We start from the raw sequence: 26,079 nt of genomic DNA on the forward strand, positions 1-26,079 counted from the left end.
TCTTCGGAAAAACTTGCGTGGGGTGAGTGAAGCCCTTTGTGGTTTTCCTTAAAATTATTTAAGAGCCACTTGCCTTCAAAGTGTTAACCTACCTTGCTCCAGTCACAGTCTTGGAGATGTAAAATATAGACCGCGATTTAAAATAGAATTCAGGGCCTCCCCGGTGGCGCAGCGGTTGAGCGCTGGGTTGCGAAGGGGCCCGCAGCCTCTGCGGTGCCAGTTCGAGCCCCGGCTGCTCTCCGGCCACCGGAGGAGGGTCCCACATGGCGCGCAGACCTCTCCTGCCGCCCGCTGCTCCCCTCAGCAGTGTGCTTCGGTCCTTCTGCCTGCTCTGCTCCCCGCTCTGGTTCTGGTGAATTCTCTCACCCTCCCGCGCTTCTGACTGTACCCAGTGCTTGTATAATTAAATAAATGAATAAATAAAATCTTTAAAAAAATGGAATTCATCCCTTTCCTCGCAAGCTTTGGTTGAACTCCTACTAAGCGCTAGGTGCCTTAGATTACCAGGTGTGCAAACAGGTAGCCCCCAGACACGAGTAGAGGTTGCAGAAGTTCAAGCAGACAGATGTCAATTTTTTCAAAATTTATTTTATTTATTTATGCATACAAGAGCTGGGGTGTGGACTAGAGATGCTGGGGGTGAGGGGATTCACCCGAGACAGAGTGGGGAACAGAACGGGCAGACTGACTGAAATACACTGCTGAGGGGAGCAGCGAGAGTTAGGAGGGGTCTGCTGCGCCATGTGGGTTGCTCCCTGGCGGGAAGGGGATCGAACTCGTGCTGCAGAGGTTGCTATTGCTTCAGAGTGCGGTGCTTTACCCCTTGCGCCACCAGGGAGGCCCGACAGATGTCAATCTTAAATGATACGTATGTGCTATGATGAAAGATAATATTGCAGAAGCTGGAATGAGAGACGGCTGGTTCTACTGGGGAGGGGAAGCAAAATCTTCAAAGTCGCTGTCTGACTGAGGATGGGTTGGAATTCTCTCGGTGGGGAGGAAAGATAGGTCTGTCTAAGCAGAGGGAACAGCCACTGTAACGCATTGAAAGTGGCGGGTGGGTTTGGATAATGGCTAGAGAGGAGTGTGGCTGAGGAAAGCTATGTGATAGAGTGGGTGGGAGATGAGATTGGTAGGGCTGCTACAAAGATGATTATCCTCGACCTTGAGTCTTAAAACTTTTTATGTTTAAAAAGTGGAATAGGGCTCCCCCTGGTGGCGCAGCGGTTGAGTGCTGGGCTGCGAAGCTTCCTGCAGCCTCTGCTGCGCCGGTTCGATCCCCGGTCACCAGGGAGGGTCCCACATGGCGCGCAGACCTCTCCTGCCGCCCGCTGCTTCCCTCAGCAGTGTACTTCGGTCCTTCTGCCTGCTCTGCTCCCCGCTCTGGCTCTGGTGAATTCTCTCACTCTCCCGCGCTTCTGACGGTACCCAGTGCTTGTATAAATAAATAAATCTTAAGAAAAAATAAAATGGAATAAATTTTTATTGCAGTAACATTTGGTTTATAACATTGTATGTGATTTCGGGGAATCAATTCACACCTCTTCGGATGTGTGTCACCCACCACACCGTTCCCAACCACGAGAGCACGTACAGGCTTCAGCAAAGATCCTTGACCCTCTCCTCTCTTTGCTGCCACCTCTCATCACCCTTCCCTTTTCTTAGCCTTAATTCTGCAGTCAGATTTCTAGGGTTTTTGTTTTGTTTTGTCTAGTCCATTGTTTCTTTATGTCCCATATTTGCGTGAAACCATCCAGTATATGCTATTCTTCTGTTTATTTCACTTTGCATAACCCCCTCCTCTATACCCATGCTATTGCAAATGGCAAGATTTATCTTTCTTATATCTGAGTAGTTGTCCATTCTGTATATATACCATATCTTGTTAATTCATTCACCTTTTGGACATTGGCTAGCTTGCCTTATGATAACTTGGTTCTTGTAATTAGCTGCAATGAACATAAGAGGGCTTGTATTCCTTTGAATTAATGTCTTTGTATTCTTCAGTTAGATACCTAGGAATAGGTTGCTAGATCATGTGTCCATCGGTTTTTAATACTTTGAGGAACCTCCATACCACTGTCTATAGGGGCTAGACCAATCTACAATGTATGAGTGTTCCTTTTTCTCCATACCCTCACTAACATTAGTTGCTTCTGCTTTTAAAAATATTTTTTCATATGGGTCCTTCTCATGGGTGTGAGGTGGTAACTTATGTGCTTTTGATTTGCATTTCTCTGATGATATAGCATTTTTCATGTGCTGTTGGCAATCTGTATATCTTCTTTGCGGAAGTATCTGTTTAACTGTTCTGTTGTTGCTGAGTTGTACACATTCTTTGCAAATCTTGGATATTAGCCTTTTGAATGTATGATGTAAATGCAAATATTTTCTCTGGAGAAAAGACAAACTTTATAAATTATAAATTTTCATTAGCAAGGCATTGTGGTATAGTAGAATGCAGTTCGACAAATTTGGATTCAAAAGTAGGTGTTTTGCCTACTTTTGTGCCCTTGTTTTAACCTCATCTTTAGGAGACTCAGTTTTCAGTTTATAAAATGGGAAATTGTCAAATTTAAATTAAGTAATTATGCAGAAAGCTTAGCATGCAACACATGCACAGTTGTAATCCTTATTGTTATAAATACATTTATGAGGATTACTTTCTTGATACCAATAATATCCTTTAAAGGAGAAACAATCGATGTCCTTCGTGGGCCTGGCAGGAGATGAAGACAGGTAGTCAATTGAGTTTGTTTTAACTCAGAGCAATCAAATTGGATTTGACAAACAGGCAGCAAAACTGGTCTGGACTGTGGCTCCTGAGAAAGATGCCTTGTTAAATCATGTATTCTCCTATAGAAAGGAAATCTTGAATCAATGTGTCTTATTACCTTAGCTGTAATGGCCACATGTTACAGGTGGAACATCTGAATTAAAATCTGGGGTCACATTACTTATATGTGGAAAAATGAAAAAATGATAATTTCAAAGTAATGTTTTGGTGTATTTTTGCTTACAGTAAAAATAAGTCGAATAAACTTGGCCACATTGCTGTGCTACTTAGTGAATAGTGAAGCTGAAAGTGATTGGGCAATGAAAGCCTTAGTTTTAATGACAACAAGCATGTGATTGTTGGAGAGGTGTATTTGTGGGAGCTCCCCCATCTCTGTCTCACCTTGTCATATGAAAACAGTCCCGTGAGGCAGGTGTGGTGAGTTCCCTTTGTGCAATCCACTAACCCAAGCCCATAGCCATGTAAAATTTGAGCCCCACTTTACCTGATATCTGAGGCCAATCTTTTCAACACCAGGTTTCCTCAGTTAACTCAGGATTTCCCCTTCCCTTCTTTCTATGTGGGGTGTGTGTGTGTGTGTGTGTGTGTGTGTGTATCTTTGGGGAGGGGAAGAACTTGTGTGATTCTTGGTCTTCATCTCTCTAAAGTGACATCTGCTGCAGTGTTTGTTTTCTTCCTGTCTGTAGTCATCAGTTCACGCACTGCACTTGGAACGTGAAGTTCCCCTCTAGCATTCTGGTTCTCTCTCGGCCACTTTGTGGCTCTCTTGGGGCAAAGAAAACTTCTCCCTCCTCCTTCATGCCATTCTGAGGCATCTCAAGCTTCTGGCCGACACACCAAGCTGCCAGTCCTCCTGTCGTCCCGTTACCTTGTTAATCTCCGGGGAGGAGCTCTTGGGCTTCACTTCACTGGGAAGTAAGCTGTTGCATCCCCTGTTTATTGAGAATCTTTTCATCACCACACTCAATTACCCTTCATCTTCCAGCAGGGCTGCTATCTAACTGGATTGCTTTTTGAGGACTCCGCCCTTCTCCAGTGGGTAGAAATTCTAGCAAGTCTAGGTGGGGCACCTCCTGTCACCCTAGGCATCTTCCCTAATTATCACCACAGTGTTGGCTTCTGCTGTCCCAAATCTTTTCTTTCCAAATATGCCCTCTTTCCCTGCTTTTTCACCTGCCATTCTGCATCCTCCATTTTTTGTTCTCTATTTTTATGTTAAAAGAATAACAGAATAAAAACCACAACAGGTAATATGAAACATCACAGGTATTTCCATCTTTTTCTTGATAGTTTAATAGGACCTTGAGGATGGAGAGGAAAGAGTGTTGATAAGCTGGATTCCTGTGAAGGAGAAACATGGGACATTTCACTATTGCTGGTTTCTTTCTTTCTTTTTTTTTTTTTAGAAATTCTGTATTTTTATTTATTTATTTATTTAGAGGCATGCTTTATTTATTTATTTATTTGTTTGTTCTGTTTATACAAGCACTGGGTACAGTCAGAAGCGCGGGAGGGTGAGAGAATTCACCAGAGCCAGAGCGGGGAGCAGAGCAGGCAGAAGGACTGAAGTACACTGCTGAGGGGAGCAGCGGGCGGCAGGAGAGGTCTGCGTGCCATGCGGGACCCTCCTCCAGTGGCCGGGGAGCAGCCGGGAATCGAACCGGCGCTGCAGAGGCTGCGGGCAGCTTCGCAACCCAGCGCTCAATTGCTGTGCCACCGGGGAGGCCCTGCTGGTTTCTTTTAAAACAAGCTTTTGGGCTTAAAAACTACGCCGTGACAGCTGAATACAGAACTGAAGCACCAAGATGGAGAGGGGGTAAGGAAAAGCAAGAGCAAAGAGGGTACAAAATACAGTGGACTGTGTTGGAGGACTATAGGTGAATTGCTGGTGGGTATACTACGGTTGCAATACCTGATAGGGGTATCCAAATATTACCTTAATTAATGTTAATTAATAAAAAAAAATTGTATCTCATGATTACTTTCATCTATTAGTGAAAATATGGTCATTGTTTTTTAGAGATTATTTTCTCAAAAGGAAAAGTCAGTAATTTCTGAATCATTTAATTTCTTGTATCACTGGGGAGTTTGTAAGCATTCCACAAGCTGGAGACGTTCATGCACTTACTAATTTAGGACGCTTCTTATCAAGTATTGAAGTTCTTCTGTAAAGAGTACTCTTCTGCTTGTCCTTCAAAATGGAAATGTTTTTGTAATTTTTTTCTTGTGGTGTGTTACTTTGTCGAAATTCAAACACTACAGTTGTAGAAGTCTATTTTTACCACCCCATAAGAATAACCATTATGATAATCTAATTTATATTTGCCTTTTCTTTTTTATGTACTTTAATGTTTAACATTGATGAATACATTCAATCATATTTTGCTGAAATCTGTTTTTTGTTTTTTTTTCTAAATATGTTCTCTTTGGTCCTCCCTGGTGGCACAGCAGGTTGAGTGCAGCACTGTGAAGCTGTCTGCAGCCACTGCAGTGCCAGTTCAATCCCCACTGGCTGTGGAGATACCCACGTGGCGTGGCAGACCTCTCCTGTCTTGCCCGTTGCACCCCTTAGCAGTGTACTTCGTCAGTCTGCCTGTTCTGTTCCCTGCTCTGTCTCTGGTGAATCCTCTCACCCTCCCGCACATCTGACCTGTACCCCGGTTCTTGGATAAATAAATCAATCTCCCTGGCCAGCCTGGGATAGAACTCTTGCTGCAGAGGCTGCAGATGGCCCCACAGTGTGGTGCTTAACTTAACCCTTGCGCCACCAGGGAGGCCCTAATGCTAAAATCTTTAATTCGCCTGGAATTTGTTTTTGTGTCTTCTGTGGGATAGTAATTTGTGTTTTCCCAAAGGTATGGCTGGTTGTTTCATACCACTTATTGACTCCTCCACTAATATGAAATACCACTTTTACCAAACACTAAATTGCCACTTGAATACTGGTAAGTAGATTTTAGAGTTTATTTGTAAGCAATCTCTGTGCTGATATCACAATAATTCAATAACTGTAAATTTAATTGCTTTAAAATTAACAAATTAGAGAGAATGAATATATTTATAATATTGAATCCTCCCATTTAGGTACCTGGGTTGTCTTTTTTTTTCATTCTGGATTATATATTTCTGTGAAATTTCTGTCAGTTTCTTCATAATAACTTGATAAATTCTGGAATTGCTTGGCTGTTCTTGGTTTTTTTTTTTTTTTTAAAGATTTATTTATTTATTTATACAAGCACTGGGTACAGTCAGAAGCACGGGAGGGTGGGAGAATTCACCAGAGCCAGAGCGGGGAGCAGAGCAGGCAGAAGGACCGAAGTACACTGCTGAGGGGAGCAGCCGGCGGCAGGAGAGGTCTGCACGCCATGCGGGGACCCTCCGGCGGCTGGGGATCGAACCGGCGCCGCGGAGGCTTCGGGCAGCTTCGCAACCCAACGCTCAACCACTGCGCCACCGGGGAGACCCTTGGCTGTTCTTGTTAATGGAATTCGTTCCCCATTATGATCTCAAACTATTTTCGGCATGTAGAAAATCTACCCGCTCTATGTAATTAATTTTGTATATAGAGCCTGATCCATTATATTGTAAACTCTCTAAGGCCAGAGGTTTTCCCCTAGAGCATATAGTGTTTTGCTCAATGTGAGATAATATACTATTGTTGTCTTTGATGTTAAGCTTTTCCACGATACTCAACAACCAGTGGAGTGGACTCTCGGGTGGCAATGATATCTGTAGAAACTGGACAATATATTGGGAAGAAATGGAAGAACTTTGGAGTCAAGGAGACCTGGTCTTGAATTCTAACTTTGGCACTTTGTAGTTGAATAATCTTGGCATTGCTGAACCTTAGTTTCTTTGTTAGGCTTATATGAACATAATTCATAAAATGAGTTATTTTTATTTTATGAATTTACCATACATAAAATATATTATGATTGTTCCCTAGTAGGTATTAGATAATGGATGGCTATTAGAGGTCATAATGAAACATGTTATATTGTCATGTAAACATAACTATCCAATAAGATGCACATTTAAGAAAGCACACAGCCTATCTGTGTGAGGTGTCTCTCTATAGGTTCAGTAAGCATATCTGAGTCATCATGAAAGGCACATGTTACAGAACTTTTCTTTTTTTTGAAGCAATTAAAAGGTAATTTTTATTTCTTTTTTTACAATTTTTATTTTATTTTTAATTATAAATTTTATTTTTATATTCCCCATACAATTGCAACCCCCTTATTTTGACCCCAATTCCTCCCCTCCCCGCCCCCCACACCCCATAGAGTGTCTCTGGTTCATAGTTGTTTGTTGATTTTGATTTTTACTTTCTTATAGTTATTCATTTTCCTGGTCCCTTATTTAGGTTTTCTAGATTCCTGCTATGAGTGAGACCATCCGGTATTTTTCTTTTTCTTTCTGGCTTATTTCGCTGAGCATGATCCCTTCCAGCGCCATCCATGTTGCTGCAAATTGCATGTGTTTATCTTTTTTGAATGCTGAGTAATATTCCATGGTGTATATGTACCACATCTTCTTGATCCAGTCATCTATTTTTGGGCATTTGGGTTGTTTCCAAAGCTTAGCTATTGCGAACAGTGCTGCTATAAACATAGGGGTGCAGGTGCTCTTTGGAATAGATGTTTCTGTGTCCTTTGGGTAAATACCTAGGAGTGGAATTGCTGGATCATATGGAAGCTCTATGTTTAGTAGGTCCAGAAATCTCCACACAGCTCTCCATAGTGGTTGGGCCAGTTTGCACTCCCACCAACAGTGCAAGAGAGTTCCTTTTTCTCCACACCCTCGCCAACATTTGTTGTTGCTAGTTTTTTTAATATGTGCCATTCTCACTGGTGTAAGATGGTATCTCATGGTAGTTTTGATTTGCATTTCCCTGATTCCAAGTGATGTTGAACATTTTTTCATATGCCTGTTGGCCATTTGCATTTCCTCTTCAGAGAAGTTTCTTTTTAGCTCTTCTGCCCATTTTTTGACTGGATTATTTTCTTTGTTTTTGTTGAGTCTCATCAGCTCTTTGTAGATTTTTGTGATCAGTCCTTTATCATTAGTGTTGTGTGCAAAAATGTTCTCCCAGTTGGTGGGGTTTCTCTTTGTTTTTGTTATTGTCTCTTTTGCTGTGCAGAAGCTCTTTAATTTGATGTAGTCCCAGCTGTTTATCTTTGCCTTCACTATCACTGCTTTGGGTGATGTGTCTGTAAAGATGTCTTTGATGTGCATATCATGTAGTGTTTTGCCTATATTTCCTTCTATATATTTTATGGTTTCAGGTCTTATGTCTAGTTCTTTAATCCATTTTGAGTTGGTTTTTGTGTATGGTATGAGGTAGTAGTCAAGCTTCATTCTTTTGCATGTAGCGACCCAGTTTTCCCAACACCATTTATTGAACAAACTTTCTTTGCACAATGCATATTCTTTGCTCCTTTGTCGAAGATTAGTTGACTATAAATCTGTGGGTTTATTTCTGGATTTTCTATTCGATTCCATTGGTCTGTGTGTCTGTTCTTGTTCCAATACCATGCAGTTTTGATGATTATGGCTTTGTAGTATAATTTGAAGTTTGGGCGTGTGATACCTCCATTCCCTTCTTTTTTTTTTTCAGGAGAGCTTTGGCTATTCGGGGTTTTTTGTGATTCCATATGAATTTCATCAATAATTGTTCTATTTCTTTGAAGAATGACATTGAAATTTTTATTGGAATAGCACTGAATCTGTATATTGCTTTTAGTAGGATGGCCATTTTAATAATGTTTATTCTTCCAATCCATGAGCAGGGTACGTCTTTCCATTTCTTTGTGTCTTCTTCTATTTCTTTTAACATTAACAGTGTTTTATAGTTTTCTTTGAATAGGTCCTTTACCTCTTTTGTTAGATTTATTCCCAAGTATTTAATTTTTTTGTTTTGATAATAAAAGGGATTTTTTTTTATTTCTTCTTCAGATTTATTGTTTGTGTATAGGAAGGCTACTGACTTTTGAGTGTTGATTTTGTATCCTGCCACTTTACTGAACTGATTGATGAGTTGAATTAGTTTTTCTGTGGGGTTTTTGGGGTTCTCTATGTATATTAGCATATCATCTGCAAGTAGTGATAGTTTGACTTCTTCTTTTCCTATTTGGATTCCTTGTATGTCTTTCTCTTGTCTTATTGCTCTGGCTAGGACTTCCAGTATTATATTGAAAAGCAGTGGTGAGAGTGGACATCCTTGTCTTGTTCCAGATCTTAATGGAAATGCTTTCAGCTTTTCACTATTGAGAATGATACTGGCTGTTGGCTTGTCATAGATGGCCTTTATGATGTTGAGGTATGTTCCTTGTATCCCAAGAATTTCAAGGGCTTTTATCATGAATGGGTGCTGCACTTTGTTGAAAGCTTTCTCAGCATCTATTGATATTATCATATGGTTTTTATATTTCTTTTTGTTGATGTGTTGGATAATGTTGATTGATTTTCGGATGTTGAACCATCCTTGTGTCTCTGGAATGAATCCTACTTGGTCATGGTGAATTATCTTATGGATACATTGTTGGATTCTGATAGCTAAAATTTTATTGAGGATTTTTGCATCAGTGTTCATTAGGGAGATTGGCCTGTAGTTTTCCTTTTTTGTGTTGTCCTTGTTCGGTTTTGGTATTAGTGTAATGTTGGCTTCATAGAACGTGTTGGGTTTATCCCTTCCTTCTCAATTTTTTGGAAGAGTTTGTGAAGGATAGGCACTAATTCGTTTCTGAATGTTTGGTAGAATTCATTTGTAAATCCATCAGGTCCTGGACTTTTGTTTTTGGGGAGGTTTTTGATTAGCATTTCAATTTCGCTGCTTGTAATTGGTCTGTTTAGGTGTTCTATTTCTTCTTTATCTAGCTTTGGGTGATTGTAGAGTTGTAGGAATTTGTCCATCTCCTCTAGATTGTTGAACTTGTTTCCATATAACTGTTCATAGTAGTTACTGATTATTCTTTTGATTTCTGCTGTGTTTGTTGTGATTTCTCCTCTTTCATTTATGATCCTGTTTATTTGTGTTTTCTCCCTTTTTCCCTTTGTGAGTCTGGCTAGGGGTTTGTCTATTTTATTTATTTTTTCAAAGAACCAGCTCTTGGTTTCATTGATCTTTTGGATTTTTTTTTTTTAGTTTCGATTTCATTTATTTCTGCTTTGGTTTTTATTATTTCTTTTCTTCTACTGGTTTTGGGGCTTTTTTGTTGTTCTTTTTCTAGATCTTTGAGCTTCGAGATTAGGTTGTTTCTTTGAGTTCTTTCTTGTGTTACGGAACTTTTTTAATGCTTATCCTGTTACTGGATCCCTGTGACTCCCAGAGGATGCAGGACAAAACAGTTTTTGGGGGCTGAGCCTTGATGGCTTGAGCCTGCTGCTTGTAGGTGTTCCTCCCTCCCCGAGCCCCAATGAGGTTGCTCCCTCCATGGCTCTGTGGAGTCAAAAGACCCACCAGCCTACCCTGACCTGAGTACAGGTCAGCCTGGACTTTCTCCCCTTTTATATTTGGCTTTAGGATTCTACATGGACCATGCAGGTTCATTACTTCATCAGTTAATTTAAAAAAAAAATTAATTTTTTAGATTATATTTTTTAGATTTTTACATCATTGTTCACTTTTAAACAATATTTGCTTCCCCCCACCCCCTCAGGTGTAGTCCCCATAGAGTTTCCTTCACCAATGCACCCGTGCACCATCACCTCAGTTCCCTGTGCTCCTCCCTCCCTCTGATCCCTCTCCCTCTTCCTCCCCTGCAGTATGTCTCATTAGTTGATTTTTTGATTGAAAAATGGAAAATGAGCTGACTGCTGCTAAATGGTCCAGTTAGATGCTTAAGATTGAATATAGTCCAATTGCTCTTAATGGGTGGGGAAACCTGAGGGGATACAAGGCAGAGCAAGAGCCGGCTTGAGTCATTCTGCTCTGGGTCTCTAAAGAGAGAAGGATTTGTTGGATCACCTTTGAAGAAGTCAATGTGCAGCCATGCTCTGAAGAAAGAAGAGGGCTCCTGTTCTTCACCTTTGAGGAAGGATTCTTTTGGCCTTCGAAGAAGGCAGCAGTTGGCCTTTGAAGAGGAAACATTTATCTGACCACCTTTGAAGAGGAAGGATTTTGCTCCCAGCCTCTGAAGAGAGAGACACATCTGTGGGATTCACCAGATATTTGTAGAATTTGTAGACTTCTAGACCTACACACCTCCATAGGCCACCTGCCTCCAGCCTTGCCTCTGGCATCACCAGCACGGAGCACTATTGGGCTTGGCCCAGTGTCTCAAAGAGCTGACTACAGTGTCTGGTTCTCCGGCACCACCTCCTGGCACTGTTGAGTTAGTGGGTGTTTGGTCCAGCATCTGGCCCAGTCTTCACACTGCTGCTGTGGGCTGCTGCAGTGTCACCTTATCTTTGATGAGCTGCCATTGTTTGGGACTTTGTGGACACTGCAGATACTGTCTGGGGTGAGACAACTTTTGCCTTTTCCCAATCTCTTGGTTGTTCAATCAACCCTATTGTTGTTGGACTCTGAGCCTGAGAGGTCTTGCAATTGTGCGCCTGGGTGAGAACCCTCAGACGATGAGTGACCTGTTCCCCACCCTCGTCGCTATCCAATGACACTGTTTAAACACACTTTTAAGAATGTCTTGTACTGTTTCATTCCTTTTGAGAAATGTGTTAAATTGTTCTCCTCTCTCTAATTTGTAAATTTCTTAAAAGCAGAGGCCAGGTATCACCAATCTTTTTATCCCCAGCACCTCACACAGTGGTAGACACAAGTTAGGTAGCTATATTCCACAATAAATAATTCATTTAACCTTTCCACTCCTACCTCCTGTTTTCTGTTGTTGCCAGTAGAAAAGATCTTAGCTTTCACCTTTGCTAGGAATTGTAGCCAAATTTGAGAAAGGAGATGTAGATGGCATACAACCCTTATTCTATAGTTGGTTTTAAATCCAATTCTATGCCAGAGCCAGCAGAGGGAGCGCAGAGCACAGCTTTCAAGGAGAAAGCCGACTACAGCTGTGCTGGGTACGGATTAAAAGGCCACTTAGGTTTTTTGCAGAGGAAGGAAATGAGAGTCAGGGAGGTCATTCCTCATTTTCATTTTCATCTGTCTCGGCGTCCTCTTTTGTAGCTAATTCAGGCCCAGACAGGCCTGTTCTCATCTTTTCATTTGTCCCTTGCTCAGCAGCTGTATACAACCCTTCCCTTTCCTCTCTAGTTAATTACACAGGAAGACCCACAAGTGCCATCATGTTTTCCAGAATGGTTTCTCTTTTAGCCATCTCTGTTAATTGACTCAGATTCAGGGATAGACATTGGTGAGAAGCCTTGATCCACCATCCCCAGCTGAATAAAGCCTTTGGGTGGGAGTTGATTTCTTCTCTGCAGTGGGGAAATAAGGAGGCAAATGATAGCTGGACAGGAAGTGGTATAGTGAGTGGGGCTTCTAGACAGCAGGGGGAGTGCCATTTCCTGCCTTATTGTCTTGCTTAAGCCACGTGTGACCCAAGCACATAGAAGCTAATCCATGCCAGTGTCTCAGCCTTTTCTGTGTAATACTAGTATGTTAATAGCATTATGTAAGAAAAAATATTTGCCATCAAATAAGTATGTGGAAATTCTGGATTACAAAAATTGGACAGGTTTTTCTACTGCGGAAATCCCTAGATCCTATCATGAACTAATTAATATAGTTTGTAAATCTCTGATAGAAGGGCTATGAAGTCGGATTTCCCAAATTTATGTGACTAAACCTTTTGTACAGATGGCACCTATGGGATGCTATTCTAGTAATTACATTTTGGGAGAGTGCTGTAATAGATTTATCTCATGTTTAGGAAATTAGGCAATTACTCCATAATATACAGCGAGAAGCACTTTCAAAAGAACAGTGTTTTCTTCAGAGGTCTCCTGTGACTTCCCATTCTCATTAAGGGAGGTGTGTAGCGATGAGTGAGTGGTGAAGGAATATCAGAATCTTAACTAGGACTTTTTGAAACCTCTCCTTTCCCTTACTGCTTCCTCCCAGAGATTCTGACACTACTCTCAAGACCTCATCCCCATATTTGAGGGTCTCTTGAATGTGAGCCATTGCTGTTACTGGGAATGATTGCATCTCTCGGTTGTATTAGAGGAGGTAAAATGGTTATGAACCTTTGTCTTACAAGTTGAGTACAAGATTTTCTGCTTCTTGTTTAAAGTTTTCTATTGTCTTCCCCATCCCCAGATCTTCCCAATATAAATATTTTTCTCTTTTTTACATTGAACATCACTGATCTTAGATCATATTATGCAAATTCCAGACTGGAAGCTTTTGGTTGTATAATCCTTTCCACATTTCTCCTAATTCCGCTTCCATCCTTCAAAATCCACTTTGTCTTACTTCCTTCAGATGTATCTGGTTATCCACAAACCCACACCACTTATGTTTTGTAATGTTGGTTTCAGCCATTATTTGTATACAACCAATTCTTTCTTAATAAATCTGGGTTAACCCTAAATAAATTTGGGTTAAAAAACTTTAAAGTTGATTGTTTGGAATGTAGAGGACATTTCTGCAGAAATATTGTAACTGAGTCAAGGTGTATTTGAAATAGAAATAGTAGAAAGCATTCTAGTAATTAAAAAACAACTCTAGTGATTAAACAAAATGGGGAATCAATGAGATTGAATTAGCTTACTCTCATTTATCTTGGTGCTGGTGTTTAAGGAAGAGTAGGTTTAATTAAAGGAGGATGAGGAAGTGTTGGAAATTAGTGGATATTCTGAATGAGCCTTATGGGAAAATTTCGCAGAAGATGCAGGCTCTTTGTTGTGTCTCCATTGCTTCATAACTCCTAACTCCATTTTTACGATGCTGGTGTCTGTGTACAAGAGCTTTGTATTTAGCTGTGATTTAATTATTTTTTTTGGCTTAAAAAAGTTTGCAGGAGAATGTTGGTAAGAATGGCAGAATATCCATCTCCAAAAGTTTTCACCTTCATAAGGGCAATGAAAAAATTGGCAAAAATTTTCATAATTGACATTTTTAGAACTCTAGAAATTAACCAAATATGTGTAACTGTGTAGGGACCATTTATTCGAGAAAAATGGCTGAATGTTAGTTAAGAACATTGAGCTCTGTAGCATATTACCTTGTTTTAGTCCCAGTCCCCATTTTCAGCTGTGCAGTAGCCTTAAAAAAATAAAAGCCCACATTCCAGGGACAGCTTAGTAGCCCCCAGAGAGAGCAGAGTGTATTTGGAACTCTTTTCTAGTCTCATTCTTTGAGAACTGTTATTACCTGACCTGTCTGATAGGTCCCTGGGAGACTTTTACATTCAGGACTAAGAGCACACTAAAAGCTAAAAGTCTTCTCTCCCCAGAGGACATTGTTAGGAACAATTACAAACAAGTGTTTTAACATTGCAGATGACCTTAGGTGATGGATAATACTGGGCAAACAATAGAGTAACAAAAACCTAAAAAACAAATAGCTGGAAAATGACCTTCCATAAGGTTTTTTTTTTAAAGATTTATTTTTATTTATTTATGCATAGAAGAACTAGGATGTAGGTCAGAGATGTGGGGGTGAGAGGATTCACCAGAGACAGAGTGGGGTGCAGAACAGGCAGATCTAAAATACACTGCTGAGGGGAGCAGCAGGTGAGATAGGAGAGATCTGCCGTGCCATGTGGGCTAGCTCACTGGCCGGGATCAAACTCATGCAGTGGTGGTGGTGGGTGGCGATAGCTTTGTGGCAATAGCTTCATAGAACTGAGAGTTTAACCTCTGCACCACCAGGGAGGCCCCCATAGGGTCTTTGAAAGTCTGACATAACCCTGGTAATTCAAAAGGGCAGGTAAGAGGAATGGCTGTTAGCATGTTTAGGAAAGACCTAAACATGTTTAGGTAAGGAGGTCCTATACTCTTATCCCTTACCGACCTTGAGATTCTGAACAAGCAGGAACTGAAGGCTAAGGTAGAATTATAAACTGAGTTTTATTTTTTTAAAGATTGATTTATTTATGCATTCAAGAGCTAGGTGCAGACCAGAAACAGAGTAGGGGGCAGAACAGGTGGATTGACTGAAATACACTGCTGAAGGGAGCAGTGGACGAAACAGGGGATGTCTACTGCGCTATATGTAGGTCACCTCCCAGGCTGGGGATCTAACTCATACTGCAGTGGCTGCGGATTGCTTCATAATGCTGACACTTAACCCCTTGCACCACCAGGGAGGCTCTATAAACTGAGTTTTAAAACCACCAAACCCTTACAGAGTCACTCACAGCAAAGTCTGGGAGATGAAACAATTTTTTAAAATTGAAGTACTATTGCGTTATGACATTATATGTTTCAGGTGTACATTGTTGAAACTCAACCTGTGTGTGTACTATGTTAAATCCACCACTTAAAGTCCAGTTCTCTCCTTCACTATACACTTGTCCTCTTTGTCCCAGTTTGTCCCTCCATCTCCCTTCTCTTCTGAAAACCACTAATTTGTCTTGCAGTCCAAAAGTTTATTTTTGTTTTATTTAGTTCATATGCTTCTTTTCTTTGAATACCACATCTGAGTAAAATCATATGGTGCTTTCTTTCTCTGGCTAATTTCAGTAAGTATAATATCCTTTAGGTTCATCCATGTTGCAAATGGCAGGATTTAATCCTTTTTTTAATAGTTGAATAGTATTCCATTGTGCATACATACCACATCTGTATCCATTTGTCAGTTGATGGGCACTGAGGTGGTTTCTAGTTCTTGGCAATTGTAAATAATGATGCAATGAACATGGGATACATCTCTCTCTTTAAATTGGTGCCTTGGTGTTTTTCAGGTAAATACCCAGAAATATATTCCTTTTAATAGTTGAATAATATTTTATTCAGTGAAAATCCCAAATAGAGATATCTATGGAGACTGCAGTAATTGCTTAGGGCTGGGGAGAGATGGGGAAATAGCAGGGTGATAACTAAAGGACAGGGGTTTCTTTGGAGGTGATGACTGGAGATGGTTGCACATATCCATGAATATACTAAAAATCCTTGAATTGTAAACTGTATAGGTTTGTTTTATAATATATGAGAGCAGCTGCTGGATTATCTAGCTGGCTTGGAGTGCTCCACGTTGGACATGGCACAACAGGCAAGGCAATGGGGGGTATGGACAGAAGGCACCCTGGGCTCAGACTGCGAAGGTCCTGGTGGAGCTGTCCAGCCTGAACCTTCTGTGTCAACCTCAGATCCAAATCAGGAAATAATTGCTTGGAGCACCACAGGTAGAGGGCAGGGGCTGTTCTAGCACACCCTCATCTGGTGTCCATTATGAGCAACTTATTCATCTCCTGCCTTTTGAAGAGTGGAAACAGACTGTAATCTCATGCAGCTATGTAGAATTTCAGGATTAGAAGAAGTTTTAGAGCTTACTGGTTTTAAGAAACTGAGATGAAAGATGAGGCTAGAAGTTGAAGCAGTTGTGAATATTGTTCTCTTTGCTGGTAACAACATGTTTCTCTGAAAACCTGTGTTTTGTAGATGATGTGGTCTCTATCAATGTGGAAACAGAAAGGAACAGATATTGCCTGGAGCTCACTGAAGCAGAACTTAGGGTAGTAGGTTATGCTTTTGACCAGATGGATCATCATTCACAGACACCCTGACATGAAACAGTCTACTTGTTGGATACACTGGGTCCTGCCTATTGGGAAACATTTGGACAAACAATTTTTCAAAGCCTGGAAGCTTTGCAAAGGGATGGACAGTCATGGTTAGGCTTTTTCTTTTTCTAAAGGACTGCTGCCAGTACAAAATGTTGACATAAGGCTTGGCATTCTTGCATATGCTCATAGTAGAAAGCATCTTTGGTTTTGTGTCTATCATTTCTTGCTTCAAATTTAGGCTTTTGACTAGGAACATTATTGACTAATGAATTGGTTTTTTTCCTTATGTTTGTGATTCATTAAGGGAATCCTTACACCATTGCTGTGATGCTATCATTAAGACGTTCAAATTTCTTTATATAGTATCTCTGCATTTCAAAGCCCAATCAGTAGTTCATTCTGTTATTACAGCTTTGCTTCTGTCAGCACTCTCTTTTACACAGGAAATTTTAGATTTGCACAGTCATATAAGATTTAAAATAACCTAACTGCAAACTTTTTTTTTTTTTTTTAAAGATTTATTTATTTATTTATACAAGCACTGGGTACAGTCAGAAGCGCGGGAGGGTGAGAGAATTCACCAGAGCCAGATTCGGGAACAGAACAGGCAGACTAACGAAACACACTGCTGAGGGGAGCAGCGGGCGCGGCAGGAGAGGTCTGCGTGCCATGTGGGACCCTTGCTGGCAGCCGGGGATCAAACCGGCACTGCAGAGGCTGCAGGCAGCTTTGCAGACCAGCACTCAACTGCTGGGCCACTGGGAGGCCCTAACTGCAAACTTTGATTCCTCTTGCTAAATCATGGGTTTACTACTAGCTTGAACTGACTTTGTAGTAATTTTGCTGCTAGACTTGTTGGGAAAAATTGTCAACTAGTTTCCCTTGCACAAATTTTGAAATTCACTGCTTCACTTTGTTTATATTACTATGGACTGATAAGCATGAATTAATTATATATTACCTACCTGGTATTAAATGCAAAACAGGGGACTGAAATACTTCTGTATTATTTGTTTACAGCAGCCAGTCAACTAAGAGGACAAGCCTTTAGCAAATGAATGTAATAATTACAACTCTTTCTAAGGTATTTAACATATAAGCAAATGTAGGAACATATTCCATTATTTTTCTTAACAAAAAACATCTCCTGTTTGTGTGATTTAAAAGAAAGAAGATTCTGGTTGCCACCACTGTGCGCCAGCTGGCCCAGTGGGTGGGCACAGGACCACTCTGTATTTCTGTTGTGAGTTTGAGGATTTCCCTTAACTTTCCTAGGTTTAAAATTAAAGGAGTTGGCCCTCCAGTTGGTGCAAAGGGTTAAGTCTCAGCGTTATGAAGCTATCTGCAGCCACTGCAACATGAGTTCGATCCCTGGCCAGGGAGCTAACCCACATGGCACAGCAGACCTCTCCTGTCTCCCCCACTGCTGCCCTCCCCTCAGCAATATATTTCAGTCAATGCAACTGTTATGTTCCCCACTCTGTCTCTGGTGAATCCTCTCACCCCCGCACCTCTGGCCTTGTATGCAATCAATAAACCTTTAAAAAAATAAAAAAAAAAAATAAAAGGAGTTAATCTGGATTCAGTAAAATTTAGTTCAACAAATTTGTTATATGCATGGTCCTAATATTAATAATATATAATTTTTACTGTACACCATGTGAATTATTCTGTGTTGCAAAATGATCTAAACCAGTTTGCCCATTCTGTCTCTTTTTTGAAGATTTATTTTATTTATTTATGCATACAAGAGCTGGGGTGCTGGCCAGAGATTCAGGGAGGTGAGAGGATTCATCAGAGACAGAGTGGAGAGCAGAACAGGCAGATCTACAGAAATACACTGCTGAGGGGAGCAGCGAGCAGGACAGGGGAGGTCTGTTGCACCATGTGGCCAGGGATGGAACTACTGCTGCAGTGGCTGCGGATAGTTCACAGCACTGAGATTAGCCCCTTCCACCACCAGGGAGGCCCAGTTTGCCCATTCTCAGTGGATAGATTCTTTTAGTAAATATTGGTACTTCTGATATTTAGAAGCTTGTGGAAGTGATATCTCCTTTGTCATAACCATGCTACCTGGAGGTATTTTATGCTGAAAGCAAGCTTCAGATCAATTTTTTTTTTCAGATACAAACATTTATTGTTCAGAAAGCAGAAGACAATTATATAACCACTTCCTAAAACCACAGTGAAGCCATCATTCTCTGTCCTTTAGGTACCTGAATAGAGTACTTGATAAAAATTCATTCTGAGGCCTATGAAACAATATTAGGAAGGCAAGATTCTCTGGCCCTATGGTTTGCAATCAGTCCTTCTAGAAGCAATCAAATCCTTTATAAATAAATGGTGGGAACATAGGATTAAATGCTCTTCTCCTAGAGTTAATATTGAAGGTCTTAAGTGTCTGGTTTTACCTGATTTTTTCTTTGTTTGTTTGTTTGTTTGTTTGTTTGTTTTTACATGCACTGGGAACAGTCAGAAGCGCGGGAGGGTGAGAGAATTCACCAGAGCCAGAGCGGGGAGCAGAGCAGGCAGAAAGACCGAAGTACACTGCTGAGGGGAGCAGCGGGCGGCAGGAGAGGTCTGCGCACCATGTGGGACCCTCTTCCTGTGGCCAGGGAGCAGCCGGGGATCGAACCGTTGCCACAGAGACTGCGGGCAGCATCGCAACCCAGCGCTCAACCGCTGCGCCACCGGGGAGGCCCAGGTTTTACCTGATTCTTATACCCCATTCACCGAAGGATAGAAATGTCTGTATAATTTAAGCTAATTACATATCATAAGTGAACATCATTCATTTCGCCAATGAAACATATTTTACCATTGTGAAACAGCTATCTATTGCCATGCTGATGCGGTATACAAGCAACCACAAAGCTTTTGTGCCACAAAAAATAAGATTATTGCTTCTCTGCCTGGCCTCAGTGGGGGTTTGACTAAGCAGCTCAGCTGATCTTGTCTATACCTTTGGAACCCTGCTGCATGTGCCTCTCATTCTCCGGAAAGATATTCAGGGTTTGTTCTATGGTTATAGAAGAGAAGTGACAACAAATAAACTCAATCAAGCGAGCTCTTTCCAAGCTTCCTCTTGTGTAACATCTACTAATATCCTGTTCTCCAAAATAAATGACATGACTGAGCCAGAGTCAGGGAGAGAGGCAGAACACTCCCCACAGCTGGCAAGCCCTGGTGCATTCACTGTGGTATACTTCTCTGCAGTGTTTCTGTTTCCCTGCTTTTGAAATACACAGAACTATAAAAACCCCAGATAAAAGCAGTGAAATCATAATGCTTTTATTGCTTAAGCTTCCTGGTTTTGAATTAACACTTAACATGAGTAGTTCATATGTTAAAAAACTGCTTTAACCTTGTGTTCTAGTCATTGGTGACTGTGGAGGAAATACACGTTAGACATTCCATGATCAGCAATGGCAGTTCTGTTCTAATGCCATTGTTTAATGGAACTGGAAAGTGAATCTTTAATATGGCTTATCTTTCGAGGTTGTCCATCTTCAAGTAGTGAGTCCTCCTGGGAATGTATTAATTAGCCCAGAATTAATAACCCTTCATTAACTTGTGAAGTTGAATAATGGAATTGGAAAAAGCCTAAATATTGTATCACATAGACTAATTTTTGTATTGTCCACTTGGTGGTAGAATTGTTTTTGGAAAGCAGTGTGAAGAGTAATGGGCCAAATAAAGAAAATTGAATCTCATGAATTCCTAGCCATGAGAAGAATGCAACATATTTTTAGTAAGTATTCTTATAAACCACATCATTACTTTTATTAAAGTATAAAAGATAATGCAGGGTGCATATGTTCATATAATAGCTTTTTTTTTTCCCCCGGAGAAGAGAGATAATTCCGTTTCCCAGTACATCAGATGAAGCTACTTGCTTAGTGGCTAAAGTTCAGTGCTAAGAAATTGAAACTTCAGAGATTTTAAAAATTTGATTAATTGTAAACATTATTTAATTCTTCCTAGTTAAATCCTTGTCTACTGACTAGTAACTCTGGCATTACTTGGGAGCTTGTTAAATGCAGAATCTTGGCCCTCACCTGAGACCTACTGCATCAGGCTGCAATTTAATAAGATCCCCAGGTTTTTTTTGTGTGCATTGGAGATGCACTGTTCTCCACTGGTAAAATGCAAGCAGTGACTGATGAGGGACCAGGGGTCAGCTATCAGCACTAGAGTAATTTAACAGATATTAAAAAATAGCTAAAAAATGAGATTAATATAATAATATACATCTCAAAGTCTAGTTGTGTAGAATTAATAAGATGACTTGTGTAAAGAGACTAGCAAATAATAGATGCTTCATAAATGTTAGTTTCCTCTTCACTTGTGTATCGTATTCAGAATAATTTATACCTAGACCTTTATTTTGGAAAACTCTGTAATGTGATAAAGCACATTATCACAGAGACACTGTGTACCTTAATAATAATAATAATAATAATAATAATAATAATATAGCTAACTGGGGTATTCTAATCAGGGATGAGGTGGTTATATATATCTATCTAAACATTTATTTTTTGCTATAATAAAAAATAAAAGATGATTTTTTTTTGTAGGCTAGAGGTCTTCACACTTGATCTTAGCCAAAAGGCCGAGAAGCGATAGGCTAGAGGTCTTCAAACATTTTTGCTGTATGACCCTCTAAAAGAATTTTGGAAAAAGCAAACAGTAATAATCATATACTTCACAGATAACTCCACAATTAGCATATACAATTTCTAGTGTACTAGAAATATTACCATTTAAAAATAAAACTACATTTCTCTACCTTAGGTTTACTATATTTAAAGTTTGTAAGACATTTGCTGGGTAATGCCAATTAGTAACGTGGACTTTTCTGTATTTTTGCAATTATTTTTGGTGAGAAACAGCTTGGTGAGGACTCGAATTGACTTTCACCAGTGTCTCATTCTCTGTGTTGGGTACTTTATTTAGCTTGTTTCAAGGAAGAGAAGTTGAATGGTTACATACTTATTTCTGTTAGTTCAATTTTGCATCTTTAAATAAAAGGAGAAGGGCTTGGCAAACTTTTTTCTCAAAGGGCTAGATGGTAAATATTTTAGACTTTGAGTAGCATATAGTCTCTGTCACAGCTATTTAAGTCTACCTTGTAGTGCAAAAGCAGCAATGACAATACATAAATGAATAGACAGGTTTGCGTTCCAATAAAGGTACTTACTCCAAACAGCACTCATTCCCATGCCTGACCCCCACGTCAGCCCTAGGAAACCACATAACCACTTTCTGTCTCTGTAGATTTGCTTATGTGGGACTTTCACTTTTCTACTTAAAGCTTGCTCTGGTCATTTTGCCAGGATCTATTTCTCTGTATTAAATTCCTTTCCACTTAAAATACTTTGAATACTTTCTATTTCTTGCTTTGAAACTTGACTGGTACAGGCAGAGTTAGAGAAGAAAGATGAATGATGTCAACTTTCAACTTTTAAAGAAGAGCTTGTTTATGTATTGTGATAATGGGTATCAAATCATTATGATATTCAGATTCAATAATAAACATTATATCAATATTTAGGAGCTTCTGGGTTGGTGAATGTGAAGATTTGGGGGGAAATGGTACACCTGGAGAGGGCTTGGAAGCTCTGAGCCTTTTTAAAAAAAATAAATTATTTTATTTTATATAATTCTTACATCAGCTCTGAGCCTTTTCCCCAAACCTTGCTCTGTGCATCTCTTCCATCTGGCTGTGATTGATATTCCTTAGTATCTTTTGCAATAAATTGGTAAGCCAGTGAGTAACAAATAAACATATCAATATTTATAGCAAGCCCAAAATTGCATTCTTTGAAAATATTTATACTGATGAAGAAAAATTTTATTCATTTTTAAAGAAAGTTTTGCATTTTTTTAAAAGATTTATTTATGCATGCAAGAGCTGGGGTACAGGCCAGAGATAGGGGGTGTGTGTGTGAGAGGATTCACCAGAGATAGAGTGGGGAACAGAACAGGCAGACTGACTGAAATGCACTGCTAAGGGGAGCAGCGGGTGAGACAGGAGAGGTCTGTTGCACCAAGTGGGTTACTTCCTGGCCCACCGGGATGGAACTCCAAACTCATGCTGAGAGGCTGCGGATTGCTTCACAGTATGATGCTTAACCCTTGCGCCATCAGGGAGGCCCAAGAAAAATTTTAGATGTTTCACTAAGCAAGCTGATAGTTCTCAAAGTTCTCATAGGTGAGATGCAAGACAACAAATCTGAAGTCTTGGTCACCATTTCTAGAATACCCTTTGAAACTAAGGATTTATGCTTTCTGGTTTCGTCTTCAAAAAGGTCTAGTAACTTTTTTTAACAGGTTTTTTTTTTTTAATAGGGGCATGCTTTATTTATTTATTTGTTTGTTTGTTTTGTTTATGCATGCACTGGGTACAGTCAGAAGCGCGGGAGGGTGAGAGAATTCACCAGAACCAGAGCGGGGAGCAGAGCAGGCAGAAGGACCGAGGTACACTGCTGAGGGGAGCAGCGGGCGGCAGGAGAGGTCTGCGCACCATGTGGGACCCTCCTCCGGTGGCCGGAGAGCAGCCGGGGATCGAACTGGCACCGTAGAGGCCGCAGGCAGCTTCGCAACCCAGCGCTCAACCGCTGCGCCACCGGGGAGGCCCGGTCTAGTAACTTTTTGTTTGGCTCCTTATGACAAAATACCATGTATTTATTATTTAAACTTTCACATAATACAAATGCGATGACTACTTTTAGCACATTTTTTAGAGGTAACCATAAGTGAAGGTTTTTATCCTTTGAGATCTTTCTATGATACAAGAAATGTATCATAAGTGAAACTTACTGATACATTAGTATTTTTCACTGGTTTTTTTTTGAGTTTCTAGTACAGAAGTACCTCTGGTGCTTTCTGAGAAAGTTGTGCTGACCTTTAATTTGAATGACTCAAAGCCTTGACAAAGAGCTAAAAGGTAGATCATCTAAAATATGAATCAAAAGTGCACATCTATATGTATATCAAAGCTTCTTGGCAAAACCAGTGCTTTTATTTTTGTAATTAAAAGTAAGTGTTGGGCCTCCCTGGTGGCGCAGGCAGTTGAGCGCTGCACTGTGAAGCTGTTCACAGCCTCTGCAGCACAGGTTCAATCCCGCTGGCAGGCGAGAATCCCACATGGCACGGCAGACCTTTTCTGTCTCGCCCACTGCTCCCCTCAGCAATGTATTTCGTCAGTCTGCCTGTTCTGTTCCCGGCTCTGTCTCTGGTGAATCCTCTCACTCTCCCACACATCTGGCCTGTACCCCGGTTCTTGTATAAGTAAATAAATCTTTAAAAAAAATGTGTCTTGGGCCTCCCCGGTGGCGCAGCGGTTGAGTGCTGGGTTGCGAGGCTGCCCGCGGCCTCTGCAGTGCCGGTTCGATCCCCAGTTGCTCCCCGGCCACCAGAGAGGGTCCCACATGGCGCACAGACCTCTCCTGCCGCCCGCTGCTCCCCTCAGCAGTGTACTTCGGTCCTTCTGCCTGCTCTGCTCCCCACTCTGGCTCTGGTGAATTCTCTCACCCTCCCGTGCTTCTGACTGTACCCAGTGCATGTATAAACAAAACAAACAAACAAACCAGCAAACAAATAAATAAAGCATGCCTGTATAAAAAAAAAAATGTGTCTATCACATAGACATAACAAGTGTCTTTTTTTTGGCCAAATATTGCCTTCTTAACCTGAACAAAATAAAGTGATTCCTCATGCCCTATCATTTCAGTAACAATAAAATTGACAATCCCTGGCACTTATAATTATTTTACCAAGTACTTTGAGGTGTATTTTATTTGATGCTAATGAGACAGGCTTAGTAAAGTTTATATACATCTTTGCATAAATAGAGGCTAGGAGAGGTTCAATGACTTATTCAAAGTCACACAGTGAGAGAGCTTGAATTAACTAACACATTTTGACTTTAGTGTTTTTCACTACCTACACACAAAACAGCAGTTCCCTTATTTAATGATAATTTGGGCAACATGAATTTGGGGGGCAATTATGGGATGACTAGCACAGGTGTAATTTTCACTCATTATTGCACAACTTACTCACCTTGAAAGCTAAATGACAGTCTAACACTTGTTAATATAACTTAATAAATTAGTTGTGCCCTGATGAGGGTGCTCTTAATCAATGTGTAGTTTGAAACCTGATGTTAAATTTAGATTATAAGTTCACCTGAAGTGATTTAAGAAATATTATTATTAAATAATGGGAGCAAGTGTGAGTACATTTTCTTGGAATGAATAGTGTTTCAATTCAGTTTCACCTATTTAATTAACCTACACAAAGAACTAGAATCCTGTCCCTTTCTCTTACTCTGAGGATAGCTTAGTGTTGATTTTAAACAGTAAAGTACCTTTCAAAGATTGGATTGATTTGACTCTGCTTTCTTTCTTTCTTTTTTTTTTTTAAAGATTTGTTTATTTTTAAACATAATATACAAATACATATTTAACATTAGAATACATCCCTCAGTGCATTTGTAAAACTTCTTACACTCACTGCAGTGATACAAGATCGGTACTCCATGGGAAACACGTCTAGAAAAAGAGCTATTCAAATAGATCTTTAATGGTAGGCTGAGGTAAACCTACACCATAAAAAAACTTAATACTGGTCAATCAAGCGCTATATTTTTTCCCAAAATGTTATCAATGTGTTCAAGATAATGGATTTTTATTATGTTCTCACAAAGATTCTCTAAACCAAATAATCTGAGCTGGTTAAAAAGGATAACAAAATAAATGCAATATTTAATATATATAAAAAAAGATTTGTTTATTTTTTAATTTTTAAAAAAAATTTATTTATTTATGCATACAAGAACTGGGTGGGGGGTACAGACCAGAGGTGCAGAGGCATGAGAGGATTCACCAGAGACAGAGTAGGGAACAGAACAGGAAGTCAACTGAGGTACACTGCTGAGGGGAGCAGCGGGTGAGTCAGGAGAGGTCTGCTGCGCCACGTGGGTTGCTCCCTGGCCAGCAGTGGGGCTCGAACTCGTGCTGCAGAGGCTATGGATTTCTTCATCGTGCTGTGCTTAACCCCTTGCGCCACCAGGGAGGCCCAAGATTTGTTTATTTATGCATACAAGAACTGGGGTACAGGCCGGAGGTGTGGGGGTGAGAGGATTCACCAGAGACAGAATGGGGAACAGAACAGGCAGATCAACTGAAATACACTGCTGAGGGGAGCAGCGGGTGAGTCAGGAGAGGTCTGCTGTACCATGTAGGTAGCTCCCTGGCTGGGGATCGAACCCGTGCTGCAGTGGCTGCGGATAGCTTCATAGGTTGCATCTTAACCCTTTGAGCCACCAAGGGAGGCCCCCTGACCCTGCTTTCTGAAGAAAAGTATTGGAGAGGAAAACAAGACAGAAGATGGTTAGCAACTGGTGAAATTCCTTTCAGAAGCCCTCAGACCCTCCTCCTGCAGCACAGTGCTAGCATCACATAAATAGGGTTCCCTGCGTGGACCTTCAGTTTTTAGATTAACTTGTCTATCTATACTTTTGGCAGGGTGTTTATTTGTTTCTTTGATTTAATGATGGGAAAATTAATCTTAGATTTTACTTTTGTATCATAGCTTCTCACTTATGAGCTTGATTGGGTAATACTT

The 26,079-nt window shown here is 40.5% G+C and overlaps 1 pseudogene across 1 annotated transcript; it reads left to right on the top strand.

Annotated features, from left to right (window-relative positions):
* Positions 1–14,654: 14,654 nt before the first annotated feature.
* Positions 14,655–16,684, top strand: LOC311170572 (GSK3B-interacting protein-like; annotated as a pseudogene). The gene is made up of 2 exons: positions 14,655–14,695; positions 16,142–16,684. The product of its transcript is annotated as a GSK3B-interacting protein-like (transcript).
* Positions 16,685–26,079: the final 9,395 nt, after the last annotated feature.

This window comes from Talpa europaea (assembly GCF_964194135.1).
Source record: "Talpa europaea genome assembly, chromosome: 5".
Lineage (NCBI taxonomy): Eukaryota > Metazoa > Chordata > Mammalia > Eulipotyphla > Talpidae > Talpa > Talpa europaea.